The sequence below is a fragment of the Salmo trutta genome, chromosome 11 (genome assembly GCF_901001165.1).
Source record: "Salmo trutta chromosome 11, fSalTru1.1, whole genome shotgun sequence".
Lineage (NCBI taxonomy): Eukaryota > Metazoa > Chordata > Actinopteri > Salmoniformes > Salmonidae > Salmo > Salmo trutta.
The window spans coordinates 7,145,393-7,167,739 of record NC_042967.1 but is presented as its reverse complement, the minus strand read 5'-3'; the positions used below and the strand labels follow the sequence as shown (position 1 = coordinate 7,167,739).

Here is a 22,347-nt window from a genome sequence, read left to right as displayed (position 1 = left end):
AAATTTAGAATGACATTGTTCAGTGATTAAAACCCTAAATTTGGCATAAACCAACATTGGCAGAATGTACATTTATATTAACATACAGTATAATGAACCTATAATTCTAGTATTAACTTTCTTATGATTATAATTACAGATCACTATCTTAATGCATTCTTAATCTAAATTACTATACATGTAGCAGTGTGTAGACCTCTACAATCAACCTGATACCCAAAATAAACAATTTTAGACAAATCTAAATCAATTATGGGCAGTTAAACAACCCCCCTTCAGGCTCTGATTCTCCTGGTGTCTCTTCATTGGTTCTTCTTCAGATAGCTTCATATTTCAAAGTGGATGGCCCATGATAATGTCTCACCTGGGCCGCCACCACCTTCACCACCCATTATGTCTTGTCCATTTGTCAACCAGCATACCAGCAACATGAAAGAAGTTTGGAACGGATCTCCCTCCATGCTCATTCTACGTGGAGTCCTGTCACACTCCTGAGAGAAAAGACACGAGAGAAAAAACAGTTGATAGCTTCGATTGGATGCTGTACACCGGTTGCTGGCTCAGGTCTCTCGGTAGAAGTGGTGTGGACAGGGCCGCGTTGAACGCCTTTGTCGCTCTTCTTCAGCCGGTTAGAGGGGGTTTTGAGGTTCACACCGTTCTCGGCTGAATTATCCCTGCCATGCATCAAGACACCATCTGACGTCACTTTTCATGATAACCTCGAGAGAGGACAGATCAGAACAACAGTTTAGTTGAGTTCATTTCTGATTCAGGAAATCCAGACAAGCATTGACTATATTACAAATTATTACTTTTACCAATTATTCTTAATACAAATCTCTAAACACATGTCAAAGAGAATAACAACACATTCTGCTGAAACAATTTTTTCAAATTGGCTTATACTCCCCATCACACTGTCAACTTCATCGCAGAGCCACAGGATCAGGAAGTTAGATCTCTAACCCATCATGAGAAATCCCAACAATCCAGCAGACCCAATCTAGTGAGATTTGTATCGAAACAAAACAGAACATAGAACACAACAATACACTCCTTCATATATCACTCCATACACTCCTACATATCACTCAAGGTGTGTAAACTTCAATCCAAAACCTCAGGGGACCGGTAATTCCCCCATTTTTACACATGACTCACAATGTGAGCCATGTGTTAAAAAAACAAATCGAATAAGAATCACTACCCATAATTACTCCATAAAGAAAAACGTACCCATACAATCATAGGAAAATAGCCTTAAGACAACCTACCCTTAGTCAAAGGCAACGCCCTATCCTTCTTCCCGTTGGTCCAAATCACAAATATGGCTGTGAACTATGAACTTCATCATAATTATCAGTATTACAAATTACCTTCAAATCATCATCTAAATGGCTTTCCAGTGATGGTGATCAAACCACACTGGAAAGTCAGGACAGAGGTCATACAAACCCTTCAAAGAAGTGTGTCTTACTATATTTGACTAATTAATGAAATAGTTGATACATTTCATATCTCAGGTTTACAGTAAGTTTCCAGTACATTTCTATTCAAAATAATTCACATGTTTAATTAAAACTCAGGAAAAAAAGACTTCCCGAAAATTGTGTGTGTGTGTGCCCCTTTAAGATACCTCGGCACTAACTGATATTCATAACCAGTATGTTGTGTGTGCATGCTGGTGAGTGTGTGTGTGGTAAACCATATGGCAAAAACAAACAAAAATTGCCAGACCTTATTTAATTTGGTAGATTTATACTTATACAACTGCCGAATTTCACTAACCGCTCTCCTAAGACCATAGCCTCAGGAAACATTTCAAAGAGAGAGAAAATGACTATCCCCGTTCTCCTGGAAAAGAAAGTGTCAACTTCTCAGCGTACCCATAACCCCTTTCTGGTCATCTAATCATTGCAAACTGTTGCATTAATTTTGTAAAAATATAAACCTGTTGTTTAACAAATCTAGAACCTTAAAAAAGTTGTCGCTGTCTCAGCGCAATAGTCAAAACTAATTGCAATCCACTTGAATGACTAGACACTGTTCGGAAACAGATTAGCGTTTTAAATGACATTTCCTTCCTGCTCAAATTCACTGGTGTTAAACTATGGAATTGAGTAATGATAACAAAAATGTTGTCAAAGCATATCTCCCATTTAACTTAGTCATATCTCTACACCAAACTACCCACTGCGTCTCTTACAGCCTGATATAGCCCAGCGAGCATCACTCGCTTTCACCAGCGGACTAAAACAGGGCATTAGTAGTCTATCCAAAAAAACACCAATAACTAATAACATATTTCCATTCACATTATTAGAAGGCACTGTTTTCATTTCAGTCTACCCCAAAAATATGACTCTATATTTTCAATACCAACCTCTGCTTCACACTAATTAAACATCTATTATTTTAAGATGAACCTGTAATGCACCAAATGTATGAAATACATCAGCCAATTCTCAAGCATATATTCAGTACATATCCATAGTTGAATTACAATCAGAAGCCCAGATTTTAGTCAATACCGTAGACCCAATGCTATTGATGTAACAAAGTGAATCCCGCAAATAACCTAATTACAATGGTTTGTAGACTTATCATCTGGCACATAACGACACAATTTCCAGAAAATAGCCTTAAAGTTCCTCCAAGTGTTTCTCCACAGAGATTTTCACATGCGCAAAAGGAATAGATTAGCAGTCAACAAGTTAAATCGACCTCCATTGATGTAAAACCAGATCATGCGCCTTTTAATAAAAGCGGATTATGTTTTCTCATGCAACATATTTCAATTACTTTACTACATGACATTAGCTCCGCAATGACAAGTCGTTTGATGAAAAATCCTAAATTAGGCTTTATACGACGTTATAAGTATTAACATAATCTTGTAATTTCTCCACGATAAGCCATTGGAGTTTAATATAAAAAATGTCCATATGTGTTGATTCAAGAATGAAGTATAATGTTTTGGTTCCACTGAGGTAAGGGACACTCAGTCCCTGAAATGACACAAAAATAACCAAGTCAGTCAGCAAAGAGTCAATTTTGTATTTCATTTAAACAAAATGGTCATACACTAAAATGTAAAAAGATAACTTGAAATGCAGTACCTTTATTGCACACAATTATACATGTGACAAGTAAAATAACTTTTATCTGATACCCTCGCTTTGATCAAATGAATTTTAGAATGCCTTGGAAAAGGTTCAACATAACATTACACACAGCTTCACTACTTCAGGTCAAGTAAACCTGAATTAAGGCACTATCATTTCCTCATTATAAAACACCAGCATTAAACAACAGGACAAGGTTGTCACTCTTCATCAGTAAAGCATTTTTACAGACACCATCACACCAACCATCACCATATCATCTACTCTGTCTCATCACACACATTATTTTCTCAGTTCTCCTCATCCAGCTCCCTCCTACATCCTAAACCAACAGAATTAACTACAAACTAACTAGTACAACATTACATATCACTATACTCTATACATGGACTGTGTGCATTTTCTGCTGGTGTATCCTGAGGTAGCTCCTCTCTGAGAACCTCTTCCCGCAGTGCGTACAAGTGAATGGCCTCGCCCCCGTGTGGACCTTCAGGTGCGCCTTCAGATGGTACTGGTGGGAGAACCTCTTCTCACACAGGTGGCAGCCAAATGATTTCTCCCCCGTGTGCATCCTCTGATGGCTCTCCATCTGTTTGTGGAAACTGAAGACTTTCCAACAGAATGAACATGGGAAGCGCTTCTCTTTGCCACTGGATCTGCTGATAGCGTCACTACTACTGTCATTTGTCAATGGGCTTGTGTAGATATTTAGTGTTGAGGCACTGGCATTGTCTGAGCTCTGGTTTAACATTAGGAGAGTGTGAGGAGGATGAAGGCCAGGGAGTGTCTGTGTTGTCTCAGGATCCATGTTCCAGTTGATAGATCCTATAGAAGGCAGGCTGAAGGCAGCACCTGTTAGGGGGTCAACCTGAGGCTCCATCAGTCTCTCTGAATCACAACTATAGGAGCAGGACGGAGCATCACTAGCCGAGTCTGTGTCTGTCCTCTCCCGTCGCATACGGACACCTCCCCGTCCCTGCAGACCAAATCTAAACCTTATCCTGGTCTCAGCCAGTCTATTGTCATGGAGACTAAGTTTGGTTGTTGTTTTGCGTTTGACTGTCTGTTTCTGGTTGTGGTTAACAGTGTTGTTCCCCAGCCCAGAGTTGAGGACGCTGTCCCATCCACTGACCTCCACTATGTCACTTTTGGTCCCAGCCTGCTCGGTGATGTCATCCGCTGGGCTCTTGACTGCACCAGTCTGGGAATCCAATATGGCCGCCAAGTCTCCTCTGTTAACCTCCAGCCAGCCAGGCAAATGTTACAATCCAGACTTAACAAACATGACAACAGAACAAAAATCATAGACGTGGATTTTGTGTGTGTTATTTGCCTGGTGATATCTATGACTGTCATGTTGATATACATAGTATTGTTTATTTTTGAATTTCATACAAATTGTATTGATATTGTTTTTGAAATAAAGTACTCATAAGGTTTCATATGTGTTTAATAAAAACATTTGTCAGGTGCATCACTATTCCCATTGAAGATCTATTACTGTCTGTAGGCTATATGTATTTCTCCCTTACCTTGCTCCCCCATCTTTACTCCACTCAGCAGATCAATGCTCTCTGGTTCATCTTCTATTGTCTCTTCTTTGACTATCAGCAGATCAGGCTTCCCATCCTCCATGTCTACTGACTGTAAGAGATACAGAGTGAGAGGATGTTGGATCAAGAAATCTGATATGAGCATCTTCTGATTGGGCAATGAGGGATTGCCATGAGTACTATGGAAACTTGTTAGTTGATTTGATTACTTGACACTTAAATGGTTGGATAATTCAAATGCAGGGTCCCACACTTAAAACAAAATGAATCAACATCCGGGCCCGTATCCACAAAGCTTCAGAGTAAGAGTGCTGATCTTTCCATTTAATCATATTAATTATGACCCAAAAGGCTAAACTGATCCTAGATCAGCACTCCTACTCTGAGAGGCTTTGTAGATACGGACCCTGACCTAATACCATTCAGACAGGAGTTCACAGTGGGCTCACCTCAGTGAGACTGTGTTTGGTCCTGTGCTGCTCAGCTGGTTCCTCTGTGGGTTCAGGAGGAGGTGTAGTCTGGTTGTCCTCCATGACCATGGTCCCCTCAGGGTCACCAGACCCTCCTCACACCCCTCATCCTTCACCAGCAGCACCTCTGGAACCTCCTCCTCCTGGAAGATACAGATTACAGACATACACTTCCTCAGGTACGTACACAGACACACATACACAGATAATAAAACACACTTTTAACATGGAGTGTTTACCCATAACCCACTGTTTGTATGTATTAAGGATCCCCATTAGCTGCTGCCAAGGCAGGACCTACACTTCCAGGGGTTCAGCACAATTAAGGCAGTTTTGAAAACAATTTTGAAAACATTACAATACATTTCACAACACATTAAGTGTGTGCCCTCAGGCCACTACTCTACTACCACATATCTACAACACAAAATACATGTTATCATGTTTGTGTGTGTGCATGTGTCTACGTTTAGGTCTTATACTGTAATTACAGAATGACTTCATTGTTGTTAAGCCCATCATGGTGGACATATAGTAAATACGGTGTGGGTGAATAGTCAGCTATGATAAGTCATCAGACAAATCTGACTAAACTATTTTGACGTGTACAGTAGGTGTTTGCTTGTGTGTTTTTTTTATTTTTTTTTATTTCACCTTTATTTACCCAGGTAGGTTGGTTGAGAACAAGTTCTCATTTGCAACTGCGACCTGGCCAAGATAAAGCGTAGCAATTCGACACATACAACAACACAGAGTTACACATGGAATAAACAAAACATACAGTCAATAATACAGTAGAACAAAAGAAAACAAAAAGTCTATATAGAGTGAGTGCAAATGAGGTAAGTTAAGGCAATAAATAGGCCATGGTGGCGAAGTAATTACAATATAGCAATTAAACACTGGTATGGTAGATGTGCAGAAGATGAATGTGCAAGTAGAGATACTGGGGTGCAAAGGAGCAAGATAAATAAATAAATATAGTATGGGGATGAGGTAGTTGGATGGGCTGTTTACAGATGAGCTATGTACAGGTGCAGTGATCTGTGAGCTGCTCTGACAGCTGGTGCTTAAAGCTAGTGAGGGAGATATGAGTCTCCATCTTCAGAGATTTTTGCAGTTCGTTCCAGTCATTGGCAGCAGAGAACTGGAAGGAAAGGCGGCCAAAGGAGGAATTGGCTTTGGGGGTGACCAGTGAGATATACCTGCTGGAGCGCGTGCTACAAGTGGGTGCTGCTATGGTGACCAGTGAGCTGAGATAAGGCGGGGCTTTACCTAGCAGAGACTTGTAGATAACCTGTAGCCAGTGGGTTTGGCATCGAGTATGAAGCGAGGGCCAACCAACGAGAGCGTACAGGTCGCAATGGTGGGTAGCGTATGGGGCTTTGGTGACAAAACGGATGGCACTGTGATAGACTGCATCCAGTTTGTTGAGTAGAGTGTTGGAGGCTATTTTATAGATAACATCACCGAAGTCGAGGATCGGTAGGATGGTCAGTTTTACGAGGGTATGTTTGGCAGCATGAGTGAAGGATGCTTTGTTGCAAAATAGGAACCAATTCTAGATTTAACTTTGGATTGGAGATGTTTTATGTGAGTCTGGAAGGAGAGTTTACAGTCTAACCAGACACCTAGGTATTTGTAGTTGTCCACATATTCTAAGTCAGAACCGTCCAGAGTAGTGATGCTGGACGGGCGAGCAGGTGCGGGCAGTGATCGATTGAATAGCATGCATTTAGTTTTTTGTGTGTGGTTATGTGTAGGTATATTTAGTAAGTAGTCTGGTTATAATGCGCTGCTGGGGGTATGTAGAATAGGGTGAAATCAGGGGCCGTATCCACAAAGCCTCTCGGAGGAGTGCTGATGTAGGATCAGTTTTGCCTTTCAGATCATAATGAATAAGACCTTGTAGACAGGTCGGGGGCCTGATCCTCGATCAGCACTTCTTTGTTGGGCCGGTATCCACAATAGCCTCTCAGAGTAGAAAATTGGTCATAAGTGCTGAGAATAGATACATTTTACTCCTACTCTAATGGGTAAAAATAAAAGCGATGCATGAAGCTACTTTAGTCATAGGGGGGTAATGCAAATAGTCTGGGTAGCCATTTGATTAGCTGTTTAGGAGGCTTATGGCTTGGGGGTAGAAGCTGTTGAGAAGCCTTTTGGACCTAGACTTGGTGCTCCAGTAACGCGTGCGGCAGCAGAGAGAACAGTCTATTACTAGGGTGGCTGGAGTCTTTGACAATTTTTAGGGCCTTCCTCCGACACCGCCTGGTATAGAGGTCCTGGATGGAAGGAAGTTTGGCCCCAGTGATGTACTGGGCCGTACGCACTACCATCTGTAATGCCTTGCGGTCGGAGGCCGAGCAGTTGCCATACCAGGCAGTGATGCAACCAGTCAGGATGCTCTCGATGGTGCAGCTGTAGAACTTTTTGAGGATCTGAGGACCCATGCCAAATCTTTTCTGTCTCCTGAGAGGGAGTAGGTTTTGTCGTGCCCTCTTCACGACTGTCTTGGTGTGCTTGGACCATGTTAGTTTGTTGGTGATGTGGTCACCAAAGAACTTGAAGCTCTCAACCTGCTCCACTACAGCCCTGTCGATGAGAATGGGGGCGTTCTCGGTCCTCCTTTTCCTGTAGTCCACAATCTCCTTTGTCTTGATGACGTTGAGAGAGAGGTTGTTGTCCTGGCACCACACGGCCAGGTCTCTGACCTCCTCCCTATAGGCTGTCTCATCGTTGTCGGTGGTCAGGCCTACCATTGTTGTGTCATCAGCAAACTTAATAATGGTGTTGGAGTCGTGCCTGGCCATGCAGTCATGAGTGAAGAGGGAGTACAGGAGGGGACTGAGCACGCACCCCTGAGGGGCCCCTGTGTTGAAGATCAGTGTGGCGGACGTGTTGTTACCTACCCTTACCAACTACCTACCCTTACCAGTCAGGAAGTCCAGGATCCAGTTGCAGAGGAGGTTTGGGGCGGCAGGTAGCCTAGTAATTAAAGCGTTGGACTAGTAACCGAAAGGTTGCAAGATCGAATCCCTGAGCTGACAACATAAAAAAATCTGTCGTTCTGCCCCTGAACAAGGCAGTTAACCACTGTTCCTAGGCAATCATTGAAAATAAGAATTTGCTCTTAATTGACTTGCCTAGTTACATTTTACATTTTAGTCATTTAGCAGACGCTCTTATCCAGAGTGACTTACAGTAGTGAATGCATACATTTCAATTCATACTTTTTTTTTTCTTCTTTTTTTTTTCCCGTACTGGCCCCCCGTGGGAATCGAACCCACAACCCTGGCATTGCAAACACCTTTGCAAACACCATGCTCTACCAACTGAGCCACAGGGAGGCCAGTTAAAAAAATAAAGGTGGTTAGTCCCAGGGTCCTTAGCTTACTGATGAGCTTTGAGGGCACTATGGTGTTGAACACTAAGCTATAGTTAATGAATAGCATTCTCACATAGGTGTTTCTTTTGTCCAGGTCTGAAAGGGCAGTGTGGAGTGCAATAGAGATTGCATCATCATTACCACCTGGTGGTAAGGGTTATCATAAACCTACTCTAAGCTGGGAGTTATTATTAAAAAATATTTCAACAGGTTTTAAGAGGACGCCTAGGACCTTTTCTGAGATGCATTGTGGATACAGGCCCAGATGTGATGTATACTAAAGAGAATCTCAATGAAAGTCTTAGAATGAAAAGTCCCATTTTGTGTTTATTAAACATAAACAAGATTTAAATACACCATATGAAAACCACACATAAAAGTCTCAACAAAAAATCTTAATGAACTTGATAAACTGCATTAATTTTCTCATTAAACATGTCTTGGCGGGTAAAAAAATAAAGTAGTTTAATAGAAGTAATTAAACAGGCATTTGTGAACATCATATATCCTACACAGTACAAACACAATATGTAACAGACTTTTTAGGCTTATGTGGCTTATACAGTGTACAAAACATTAGGAACACTTTCCTGCTTTTTCCATGACATAGACTGACCAGGTGAATTCAGGTGAAAGCTATTATCCCTTATTCATGTCACTTGTTAAATTTACTTCAATCGGTGTAGATAAAGGGGAGGAGACAGGTTAAAGAAGGATTTGTAAGCCTTGAGGCAATTGAGACAGGGATTGTGTATGTGTGCCATTCAGAGAGTGAATGGGCAAGACAAAAGTGCCTTTGAAAGGGATATGGTAGTCAGTTTGAGTGTGTCAATAACTGCAATGCTGCTGAGCTTTTCACACTCAACAGTTTCCTCTGTGTATCAAGAATGGTCCACCACCAAAAAGACATCCAGCCAACTTAACACAACTGTGGGAAGCATTAGAGTCTACATGGGCCAGCATCCCTGTGGAACGCTTTCGACACCTTGTAAAGTTCATGCCCTGACGAATTGAGACTGTTCTGAGGACAAAAGGGGGTGCAACTCAATATTAAGAAGGTGTTCCTAATGTTTTGTGCACTCAGTGTATATCATATCACACAATGTCTGGATGCAATATTCAACACTGAAATCTGTTACTCTCGTTATTCCAAATGCATCTGTGGGTCTTTTCAGCTGAAAACAATGAAAATGTGTCTTTAATGCAGGGTTTGATCTAAATGTCAGAAGCTATCACATGGAATGGTTACTTTCTATGTTATAGAGTGGAATGTTTTTTCTGCTGGTGTAGCCTGAGGTAGCTCCTCTCTGAGAACCTCTTCTCACACTGGGGGCAGCTATAGGGTTTCTCCCCTGTGTGGACCCTATGGTGCCTCTTTAGGTCACCAGCCTGGGCGAAACGCATATGACACTGGGTACAGCTGTACGGTTTCTCCCCTGTGTGGACCCTCTGGTGTCTCTTCAGGTGGCCAGCCTGGGCAAAGCGCATGTGACACTGGGTACAGCTGAATGGTTTCTCCCCTGTGTGGACCCTCTGGTGCCTCTCCACCTTCTGGGAGCAACTGAAACCTTTGTTACAGAACATGCAGAGGAACAGTTTCTCTTTACTATATCCTGATGTGGCTCCCCCTCCCTGAACCTGGGTTCTATTCCTGTTGTTTGAGTTCAATTCCTGATCAAAAAGGACATGGTCGTGTGAATCGGAAGGCCCCATCGACATGGACACTCTGTCGCAATGCCTGAGCGAGTGTAAAGGGGATTGGGTCGCAACATTTGTATTTGATTCTAAGCTTTCCCTGTAATCTAAGAAATCTCTGCCCTGTGAGAGTCCGTCTCCTAGGTGACTATCTGCATTCCATGTGGGAGGAATGTCGCCCTCCACTTTCACAGCCACTTCATCTACGACCCCTTTCTCATCCAAGCACCCTTCAGAGTATACACTACTACTGTACTGGTTCCAGTCCCCTCTAGACAGATCAGTCTGTGTCTCTAAACCCAAGGGCATGTTGTCACGGTCCATCTCTGTAGTGTAAGAACAAGACGGATCATTGCCAGTCTCTAATGCGTCACCTGAGTCCCGATGGGAATGAGCCGTCTTCGGGCTTGGGTTACCGTAAAGTAAATACTCTGAGCCGAGAGCAGGAGGACAGCCCAGTGGACCCGGCCTCAGACTCTCTGGGTCTGATCTTGTGTGTAAAAGCCTTGGTGTTACAGTTAAAGTCTTGGTGTCTGTCTCTGACTTGAAGATGGCGTTCAGCGTTCCACTGACCTCCGTGATGCTGCGTCTGGTCCTGGGCTGCACTAGGGAGGTGGTGGGATCCTCCGTAGCTACAGGGGCCGCTCCTGCCCCTTCAGTCTGGATGTCTCTGCTGTGCCGTGGGTCCTCTTCTCCTTCAGTCCTCTCCTGCTTGACCCCAGGACCTGCAGCCTCTGTATCTGCAGACTGACACAAGAAGAGGGGAGGTTATTATCAGTACATTAGTTGAATTGGATAACAATGTCGTGGGGAAGTCTCACAAGCTCCCATATGGCAAATACATTAAGATGAACACGTAAGCTAATGAATAGCCTTTTTGAAATAAACTCGTCATATTTGATATACTGTAATTTTTATGTAACACTATTAAACTAACCTCTATCACAATAACGTACTGGGTTGAGGTTCCACTCCCGTCCTCAACAGTGATTGGTTGGTCATCTCTCCATGTATTGTGTTCCACTGGCTTCACAAAGCTTCTGTGGCCTCCATTGAGATGTCCTTCACCCGAGAGAGTGATTGGGAAAAAGGAGGTGGTTAAGCTAGGTACTGTCAATGCTCAACACTATATTGTACCCTATTGACACTGTCTAGAATTGGCAAGGATGTAAAGTAACACTTCTCATAACTTCTTGATATACTATTTATTGATAAATGTCAGCCATGAAGACAGTCGTGAAGAGGGCACGACAAAACATATTCCCTCTCAGGAGCCAGAAAAGATTTGGCATGGGTCTTCAGATCCTAAAAAGGTTTCACAGCTGCACATTTACATTTACATTTAAGTCATTTAGCAGACGCTCTTATCCAGAGCGACTTACACATTGGTGCATTCACCTATAATATCCAGTAGAACAAACACTTTACAATAGTGCATCTAAATCCTTTAAAGGGGGGGGGGGGGGGGGGGGGGGGTTAGAAGGATTACTTTATCCTATCCCAGGTATTCCTTAAAGAGGTGGGATTTCAGGTGTCTCCGGAAGGTGGTGATTGACTCCGCTGTCCTGGCATCGTGAGGGAGATTGTTCCACCATTGGGGTGCCAGAGCGGCGAACAGTTTTGACTGGGCTGAGCGGGAACTGTGCTTCCTCAGAGGTAGGGAGGCGAGCAGGCCAGAGGTGGATGAACGCAGTGCCCTTGTTTGGGTGTAGGGCCTGATCAGAGCCTGAAGGTACGGAGGTGCCGTTCCCCTCACAGCTCCGTAGGCAAGCACCATGGTCTTGTAGCGGATGCGAGCTTCAACTGGAAGCCAGTGGAGTGTGCGGAGGAGCGGGGTGACGTGAGAGAACTTGGGAAGGTTGAACACCAGACGGGCTGCGGCGTTCTGGATGAGTTGTAGGGGTTTGATGGCACAGGCAGGGAGCCCAGCCAACAGCGAGTTGCAGTAATCCAGACGGGAGATGACAAGTGCCTGGATTAGGACCTGCGCCGCTTCCTGTGTGAGGCAGGGTCGTACTCTGCGAATGTTGTAGAGCATGAACCTACAGGATCGGGTCACCGCCTTGATGTTAGTGGAGAACGACAGGGTGTTGTCCAGGATCACGCCAAGGTTCTTAGCACTCTGGGAGGAGGACACAAGGGAGTTGTCAACCGTGATGGCGAGATCATGGGACGGGCAGTCCTTCCCCGGGAGGAAGAGCAGCTCCGTCTTGCCGAGGTTCAGCTTGAGGTGGTGATCCGTCATCCACACTGATATGTCTGCCAGACATGCAGAGATGCGATTCGCCACCTGGTTGTCAGAAGGGGGAAAGGAGAAGATTAATTGTGTGTCGTCTGCATAGCAATGATAGGAGAGACCGTGTGAGGATATGACAGAGCCAAGTGACTTGGTGTATAGCGAGAATAGGAGAGGGCCTAGAACAGAGCCCTGGGGGACACCAGTGGTGAGAGCACGTGGTGCGGAGACAGCTTCTCGCCACGCCACCTGGTAGGAGCGACCTGTCAGGTAGGATGCAATCCAAGCGTGGGCCGCGCCGGAGATGCCCAGCTCGGAGAGGGTGGAGAGGAGGATCTGATGGTTCACAGTATCAAAGGCAGCAGATAGGTCTAGAAGGATGAGAGCAGAGGAGAGAGAGTTAGCTTTAGCAGTGCGGAGAGCCTCCGTGACACAGAGAAGGGCAGTCTCAGTTGAATGCCCAGTCTTGAAACCTGACTGATTAGGATCAAGAAGGTCGTTCTGAGAGAGATAGCAGGAGAGCTGGCCAAGGACGGCACGTTCAAGAGTTTTGGAGAGAAAAGAAAGAAGGGATACTGGTCTGTAGTTGTTGACATCGGAGGGATCGAGTGTAGGTTTTTTCAGAAGGGGTGCAACTCTCGCTCTCTTGAAGACGGAAGGGACGTAGCCAGCGGTCAAGGATGAGTTGATGAGCGAGGTGAGGTAGGGGAGAAGGTCTCCGGAAATGGTCTGGAGAAGAGAGGAGGGGATAGGGTCAAGTGGGCAGGTTGTTGGGCGGCCGGCCGTCACAAGACGCGAGATTTCATCTGGAGAGAGGGGGGAGAAAGAGGTCAAAGCACAGGGTAGGGCAGTGTGAGCAGGACCAGCGGTGTCGCTTGACTTAGCAAACGAGGATCGGATGTCGTCAACCTTCTTTTCAAAATGGTTGACGAAGTCATCCGCAGTGAGGGAGGAGGGGGGGGGGGGGGGGGGAGGGGGAGGAGGATTCAGGAGGGAGGAGAAGGTAGCAAAAAGCTTCCTAGGGTTAGAGGCAGATGCTTGGAATTTAGAGTGGTAGAAAGTGGCTTTAGCAGCAGAGACAGAAGAGGAAAATGTAGAGAGGAGGGAGTGAAAGGATGCGAGGTCCGCAGGGAGGCGAGTTTTCCTCCATTTCCGCTCGGCTGCCCGGAGCCCTGTTCTGTGAGCTCGCAGTGAGTCGTCGAGCCACGGAGCAGGAGGGGAGGGCCGAGCCGGCCTGGAGGATAGGGGACAGAGAAAATCAAAGGATACAGAGAGGGAGGAGAGGAGGGTTGAGGAGGCAAAATCAGGAGATAGGTTGGAGAAGGTTTGAGCAGAGGGAAGAGATGATAGGATGGAAGAGGAGAGAGTAGCAGGAGAGAGAGAGCGAAGGTTGGGACGGCGCAATACCATCCGAGAGCATCCTGACGGGTTGCATCACTGCCTGGTATGGCAACTGCTCGGCCTCCGACCGCAAGGCACTACGGAGGGTAGTGCGTACGGCCCAGTACATCACCGGGGCCAAGCTTCCTGCCATCCAGGACCTCTATACCAGGCGGTGTCAGAGGAAGGCCCTAAAAATTGTCAAAGACTCCAGCCACCCTAGTCATAGACTGTTCTCTCTGCTACCGCACCGCAAGTGGTACCGGAGCGCCAAGTCTAGGTCCAAGAGGCTCCTAAATAGCTTCTACCCCCAAGCCATAAGACTCCTGAATAGCTAATTAAATGGCTACCCAGACTATTTGCATTGCACCCCCATGGATTCGAACCAGCGACTTTTTGGTTACTGGTCCAACACTCTTAACTGCTAATCTACCTGCAGCCCCAATCCAGAATCTGGTTGGAATATGATATTGTGTCTTTGCGGAAGATAGCTAAGTAATCATGGGGAATTATTGCATACTATCCACAAACTGACCAAGATCCAATTCTGGGTAACACATCTGGGCCCGGTTTCCCGATAGCAATGGAACTTCGGCTTCAGAGTGTTTTAAGATACATCTTTCCTACAACGGCCTAAGATGTAACATGTTTCCCAAAACACCAAGCAGAGAGAACTTTCGCTTAAAGCCAATTTATGCTTGATCCACAGGCTCCGTACATAGGCTGTGACGCAATTGCGGAGCATTCGGAGCCTTGTGGAGGCCAAATCCAGCTCTGTACAAAGATGCCATGTGCCTCTCATATTGTGTAACAATGCGGAGGGCTCCGTATAGCTCCACACTGACATGATTGGTTGACGGTAGGTGGGGGTGGTAAATCCTCAATAAACACAAACTCACTTTCTTGACAACGAACATGGAGAACTTTAACGAAAGGCTATCAGAAGAAGTTCACAAATAAACTAAAACATATTTATGATACCTCGTGTACGGATTTCAAAAAACACAGAAATGTGTTTGAACTCCTGGAAAGAGATCGGGAAGGTAAGGGGGATAACCCGGGTAAAGAGGTCAATGGAATGCAGACCGTAGGGGATAGAAGGAAGCTGGATGAACACACATTCAACAAATCTGATCTAACAAAGTGGATATTTGTCAAATCCATCACGATTAATATATTGTAACAGGCCCACAATGTGCTTACGCAAATCCAATTTGGATACGTTTGGCTGTTTTCGCTGCATAACATTTAGAAGTTGTCCCTTGTCAGGTTTAAAAAAAGTGACTGCTAAATGCTAACTCCCATTCGTATAAACTGGTAGCACAGCTAGCATACAGACATTGGTGGTGGTAGTCAAAGTAGTTTTAACTGTAATGCAGTTGATTGATGACAATGACATGAACATATACTGTGCTTGACATCCATGTAAGCATTATACTCTGATTTCTACCTCAACATAGTGTGAAAAACACATACAAACAATAGTCCCGTGTGGCTCAGTTGGTAGAGCATGGTGTTTGCAACACCAGGGTTGTGGATTTGATTCCCACAGGGGGACCAGTACGGAGAAAAAAATGTATGGAATGTATGTTATGTATGCATTCATTACTGTAAGTCGCTCTGGATTAGAGCGTCTGCTAAATGACTAAAAAATAATAATAATTGCCTAAATACAGTGGTGTGTATTCATGGATGCCAAGGGAACCCAGACTTCCCCAAATATTTGACCAATGATAAAATAATGTCTCTTTCATCTCGGTCCAAATGTTCCGTTTATTTGCAAGTGGCTGAATCTCACCGGAGAAATCATCCGAGCGAGGGAAACAGCGCCCCTCTGTCTCAGTACGTGTAGCCCATGTATCTTATGCTGCCTGGATCAGCAATCAAATCACATCCTAAGCAAAACATCCTAAGCAAACCTACGAACTAATGGGTTACAGAGCAAACAAAGCAATTACCACAACATAAGTGGTAATATGTATTTTTTTTACTGGCTTGGCTTCCTCTGTGATACTACCCAGGCACCTAAATCAGGGTTTCCGAAACTTGGTCCTGGGGCCCCCCCTGGGTATAAGTTGTGTTTTTTCCCCTAGCACTACACAGCTGATACCAAATAATCAACCTATCATCAAGCTTTGATCATTTGAATCAGCTGTGTAGTGCTAGGTCAAAACCCAAAACGTATACCCGGGGGGCCAGGACCGAGTTTGGGATACGCTAGCCTAAATGTAGACTAATTTTGCTGGGGGGGAAATGGGGAGATTTGGGGTGGAGATGCAGGTGGAAAAACGGTGCAGCCTTTTAAACGTTTTTGGGACTTAAATATTTTTGAAGACTTGCAAGGGGTACTGACACTGGAAGACCTGCCCTCCCTGGTTCCCATTGAGCCTGAGTAGGGATCAGATCTGTTTTGGGTTTTTTTTAACAGCAAAGTTGTTTGATTTAGTTTATTTTATGGGTATTTTGATCCATTTAGGGGAATCCTGTTTCCATCCCTCACAGTAGGTGGCGGGATGCACATTCAATTGTGCGATCGCCAATATACCATAGAAGACAACTTCCTTCCCAACAGCTCTGTGCTGCTCCGCAAAACGCAAGAAGTAGAGGCCATATCACCGTAAATGCATTAAAAAAATATAGCCTGCCTATACTGTAGGTAGGTTCAGGGGTGAAAATCTGATATCAACTTTGGAGGGGACAATTACATTAAATTATCCATGGCATTTTCCAATTATGTTCCTATTTTACAAGTCAAAAAAATTTAGAACCTTTCATAATGTTGCCAAACAAAGACTCAACAAACTTACCTGAGACTCCCTGTCTCTGCCAGTCTGTCCCTGCATATCTGTCCCCAACTCTGCTGTCTGTGTGCCATCTGTTGCCTGCTCTGCCTAATGACATCATTGTGAAACATTTCCATTAGAATTTCATTTCTTTCTTATGAACATTTTATCAACTAGTCTTTGAGATATTAGGCTACTAGGGTTCTTACTTTGCGTTTTGGTGTACTGAAAAATACTCTGATGTCCGTCTTTTTTCTGCCATTTTTCTACCTGGTTGGCTACACACACACAGTATGTAGGTTATTTACAGTAGGAGATGGGCTTCTATCATCTTATCTTCTATCATTCTATATGGGCTTCGATCTAAAAGGTAGCTAGCAAATGTGAAACGGATTGCAGTGACAAGAGTTGACAGCTGTATGAGTTTACCATTTACACAACACATGCTGCAACCTTTTGTAGTTTTAATCGTTTGTTTCATATTGGCTGGCGTCTAACAATAGCTGAATTTGCAAAGCTAGCGAGCAGCAATTCAGTGGTGTTTGCTATAATCTTTGCTACCCGGGTTAAATAAAGGTGAAATAAAATATATAAATAAAAGTTACCTTGCAACAATTTTGCTTTTGCAACGAGACCATTAAATATATTTAAAACAATGGTAGAAGAGAGTGTAGTTCTGTTCAGTTTATCGCTAACCTTATCACAGGGACTTTGAAGCACTAACTTACATGCATGCTGATCTTGGAATAAATTGACGGTAGCAAAAATTCCATATTTGACGACGCCACATAAATGGAATAGGTACTAGCTAGCTTAATAGTTAATATTTGCGCGCTAGCTCTGCATATTCAGCTAGTGTGTGTGCGCGATTGACTGGATTAACCTCACGTCAGTTACGTGCATTGAGTGCCTTTCAGACAGTAGATACGACCTCTACGTTACCTAGCAAGCTAAGGAACTGGCAGTGGATCAAACCATTGTGAGGCAAAGGGTGGGGGGGGTCGCAATCTTTTGAAACTTAAAAACGCGCTATTAAGTGTCTATAATCAGCACAATTGCTTTCATTGCGTATTATTAATATTATTTCAATTACATAGTTATGTTTCAGTGATATATTGGGGGGGACAAATCATATTTTTCCCAGGATGGGGGGGGTCGTGTCCCCCCCGGGATTTCCGCCCCTGGGTAGGTTATATGCTTTCAATGAAATCAGTGTCATGTTAATTCAATTGTCTTTTTATTTTGCCACTGCAGACGTCGGGTTGACCATGCAGCGCCTTTACGCAAAATGTACCTCTTGCCATTCCTCTGTTTCGGTCGAGGATCTTGACACTACTGGGACGACTGGCGAGGACGCGGTCTCGTGTTGTTCTCTCTGCGCGCTCCCGTGCCACCTTCAGTTCCTGTAACTGTAGTTTCCTCCTCAATGCCCTGTTTTCTTTCTGGCTTTGAGTTATTTCCAAACGAAGCACTGCATAGTCGTCGTCTACGAGTTTACAGATCTCTGCCACGGCTGCATTCGCTAGCACCTCCATGATGGAGGCTATTTGAGTGTGAAAAACCACACAGTTAGCCATTGTTAGCAACTAACTAACCTGCGGCACATACATAAATAACGTCTATCAACCAAGTCCTGTCTCCAACGTGAATTAAACACTATATGGGGTAATTATGTGATGCTGTGCAGTTAAATGAGTAAAATGTTGATTTCCATGGTGTTAATAAACCTCTAAATAAAAACGCGAACGTGGAAATTGTTCTTCGTCACTGTTTACTTCCGTTTACACTGACGTGAAGAGAAATATCAGCGTGTCGTCGCAACACAAAATACTACCGGGTCACAGAGTTCAGAGATTCTTCATAATTAAGGTCGCCCAAGTAATAGTAGAAAACTGTCAGTAACCTGCATTTATTCTTATTTGTTCATATTTAAGTGAAATTTGCACCATGTTCCAAAGTCATATAAATGCCCCCAGTGCGAATCACTGTTAATGGAATACATATTGGCTTATAGAGCATAAACTATTTTGGGTGCTGCAGTAAAAGTTTTGTTGGGAATAGTAGTGTCTGTAGAATGTATATATGGTGTCATTTCATGGGGCTCTGAATAATATGGAGTGTTGCTGGCCTTTACTCCACCCATTCCATTGGGACCAACCTCAGTCGCCCATGAAATAACACCATATATTCTACAGACCCTACTCAGTATTTCCAACCCCACTTTTACATTGGCGCATAGAATCGTTTTCTCTCTCTAAGCCAATAATGTAATTCTTAGGCCTACAGTGTATTGCATTGGGACCAATGAAATGAGTCGAGTAGAAAGGGCTTGCTGGGTTTATAGACCACAGTCATCCAAGAAATAACACCATATATAGACTCTAGTGCTAGATCAATAGGTTCTGTAGAATATTATGTTCTTTACATTCATTTAGTTAAGCTCCAAACATTTAAAAAAAATATTTCCCCTTTATTTAACCAGGTAGGCTAGTTGAGAACAAGTTCTCATTTGCAACTGCGACCTGGCCAAGATAAAGCAAAGCAGTTCGACGCATACAACAACAGAGTTACACATGGAATAAACAAACAGAGTCAATAATACAGTAGAAAAAGTCTATATACAGTATGTGCAAATGAGGTAGGATAAGGGAGGTAAGGCAATAAATAGGCCATGGTGGCGAAGTAATTACAATATAGCAATTATACACTGGAATGGTAGATGTGTAGAAGATGAATGTGCAAGTAGAGATACTGGGGTGAAAAGGAGCAAGATAAATAAATAAATACAGTATGGGGATGAGGTAGTTGGATGGGCTATGTACAGGTGCAGTGATCTGCTCTGACAGCTGGTGCTTAAAGCTAGCGAGGGAGATATAAGTCTCCAGCTTAAGTGATTTTTGCCGTTCGTTCCAGTCATTGGCAGCAGAGAACTGGAAGGAAAGGCGGCCAAAGAAAGAATTGGCTTTGGGGCTGACCAGTGAGATATACCTGCTGGAGCGCGTGCTACAGGTGGGTGCTGCTATGGTGACCAGTGAGCTGAGATAAGGCGGGGCTTTACCTAGCAGAGACTTGTAGATGACCTGGAGCCAGTGGGTTTGGCGACGAGTATGAAGCGAGGGCCAGTCAGCAAGAGCGTACAGGTCGCAGTGGTGGGTAGTATATGGGGCTTTGGTGACAAAACGGATGGCACTGTGATAGACTGCATCCAATTTGTTGAGTAGAGTGTTGGAGGCTATTTTGTAAATGACATCGCCAAAGTCGAGGATCGGTAGAATGGTCAGTTTTACGAGGGTATGTTTGGCAGCATGAGTGAAGGATGCTTTGTTGCGAAATAGGAAGCCGATTCTAGATTTAATTTTGGAATGGAGATGCTTAATGTGAGTCTGGAAGGAGAGTTTACAGTCTAACCTGACACCTAGGTATTTGTAGTTGTCCACATATTCTAAGTCAGAACCGTCCAGAGTAGTGATGCTGGACGGGCGAGCGGGCAGGTGCGGGCATCGATCGGTTGAAGAGCATGCATTTAGTTTTATTTGTATTTAAGAGCAATTGGAGGCCACGGAAGGAGAGTTGTATGGCATTGAAGCTCGTCTGGAGGTTAGTTAACAGTGTCCAAAGAAGGGCCAGAGGTATACAGAATGGTGTCATCTGCGTAGAGGTGGATTAGAGAATCACCAGCAGCAAGAGCAACATCATTGATGTATACAGAGAGGAGAGTCGGGCCGAGAATTGAACCCTGTGGCCCTCCGATTTGACACACTGAACTCTATCAGAAAAGTAGTTGGTGGGCGAGGCAATCATTTGAGAAACCAAGGCTGTTGAGTCTGCCGATAAGAATATGGTGATTGACAGAGTCGAAAGCCTTGGCTTGGTCGATGAATACGGCTGCACAGTAATGTCTCTTGTCTCATGCTCTTATCGATGGCGGTTATGATATCGTTTAGGAGCATGGCTGAGGTGCACCCATGACCAGTTCTGAAACCAGATTGCATAGCGGAGAAGGTACGGTGGGATTCGAAATGGTCGGTAATGTTTGTTAACTTGGCTTTCGAAGACCTTAGAAAGTCAGGGTAGATGTAGGTCTGTAGCAATTTGGGTCTAGAGTGCCTCCCCCTTTGAAGAGGGGGATGACTGCGGCAGCTTTCCAATCTTTGGGAATCTCAGACGATATGAAAGAGAGGTTGAACAGGCTAGTAATATTGGTTGCAACAATTTCGGCAGATAATTTTATAAAGAGAGGATCCAGATTATCTAGCCCGGCTGATTTGTAGGGGTCCAGATTTTGCAGCTCTTTCAGAACATCAGCTATCTGGATTTGAGTGAAGGAGAAATGGGGGAGGCTTGGGCGAGTTGCTGTGGGGGGTGGTGGGCTGTTGATCGGGGTAGGGGTAGCCAAGTGGAAAGCATGGCCAGCCGTAGAAAAATGCTTATTGAAATTCTCAATTATAGTAGATTTATCGGTGGTGACAGTGTTCCCTAGCCTCAGTGCAGTGGGCAGCTGGGAGGAGGTGTTCTTATTCTCCATGGACTTTACAGTGTCCCAGAACTTTTTTGAGTTTGTGCAACAGGATGCAAATTTCTGCTTGAAAAAGCTAGCCTTAGCTTTCCTAACTGCCTGTGTATATTGGTTCCTAACTTCCCTGAAAAGTTGCATGTCACGGGGGCTATTCGATGCTAATGCAGAACGCCACAGGATGTCTCAATGTGCTCCACATTATATGATTTATCTTATATAAAGTAGTCATTCTATTTGTATTTTTATTTTTTTTACATTACGTTATGCACTAAGCTGAAATTTGTTTTGATTTTGTATCATACACACAGCGTTTTACCGCAGATGTTTATTTTGAAGGCAAAAATTGGAAAACCGGAAGTCTCAATGTTGCTGCCGGGAGACTTGTGGTTCTGCAGTGACGCTAATATGAGAAATTATGTTATTGGTTAGCATCCGGTGTCGATACAGTGATGCCGCATTCAAAACAACTAGGAATTCCAAGTCGGAAACTCGGGCATCTTTCTAGAGCTGGTTCAAATCCCCGACCTGACAGGGTGAACAATCTGTCGATGTGTTCTTGAGCAAGGCATTTAACCCTAATTGCTCTTGTAAGTCGCTCTGGATAAGTGTCTCCTAAATGACCAAAAAATATGTCAATGTAAATTACGCCTCCCTAGTCTATACGTCAGTCATCAGAGTCATATATACTGAACAAAAATATAAACGCAACAATTTCAAAGATTTTATTGAGTTACAGTTTTAATGAGAATCAGTCAATTGAAATCAATTAATTAGGCCCTAATGGGAATACAGATCTGTTGGTCACAGATACCTTGAAAAAAAGGTAGGGGTGTGGATCAGAAAACCAGTCAGTATCTGGTTTGTGGTGATGGCGGCGGATGAATGGCACGACAATGGGCCTCAGGATCTCGTCATGGTATCTCTGTGCATTCAAATTGCCATCGATAAAATGCAATTGTGTTTGTTGTCCGTAGCTTATGCCTGCGCATACCATAACCCCACCACCACCATGGGGCACTCTGTTCACAACGTTTACGTCAGCAAACCGCTTGCCCACACGACGTCATACACGTGGCCTGCAGTTGTGAGGCATATGGTAGAGAAATTAACATTAAATTATCTGGCAACAGCTCTTGTGGACATTCCTGCAGTCAGCATTCCAATTGCCCGCTCCCTTGACATCTGTGGCATTGTGTTGTGT

General features: G+C 44.0%; 1 pseudogene; it reads right to left on the bottom strand.

The window, feature by feature from the left end:
- The window catches only part of LOC115201843 (neurotrophin receptor-interacting factor homolog), a 133,464-nt pseudogene extending 115,038 nt beyond the window's left edge, over positions 1–18,426 (bottom strand).
- Positions 18,427–22,347: the final 3,921 nt, after the last annotated feature.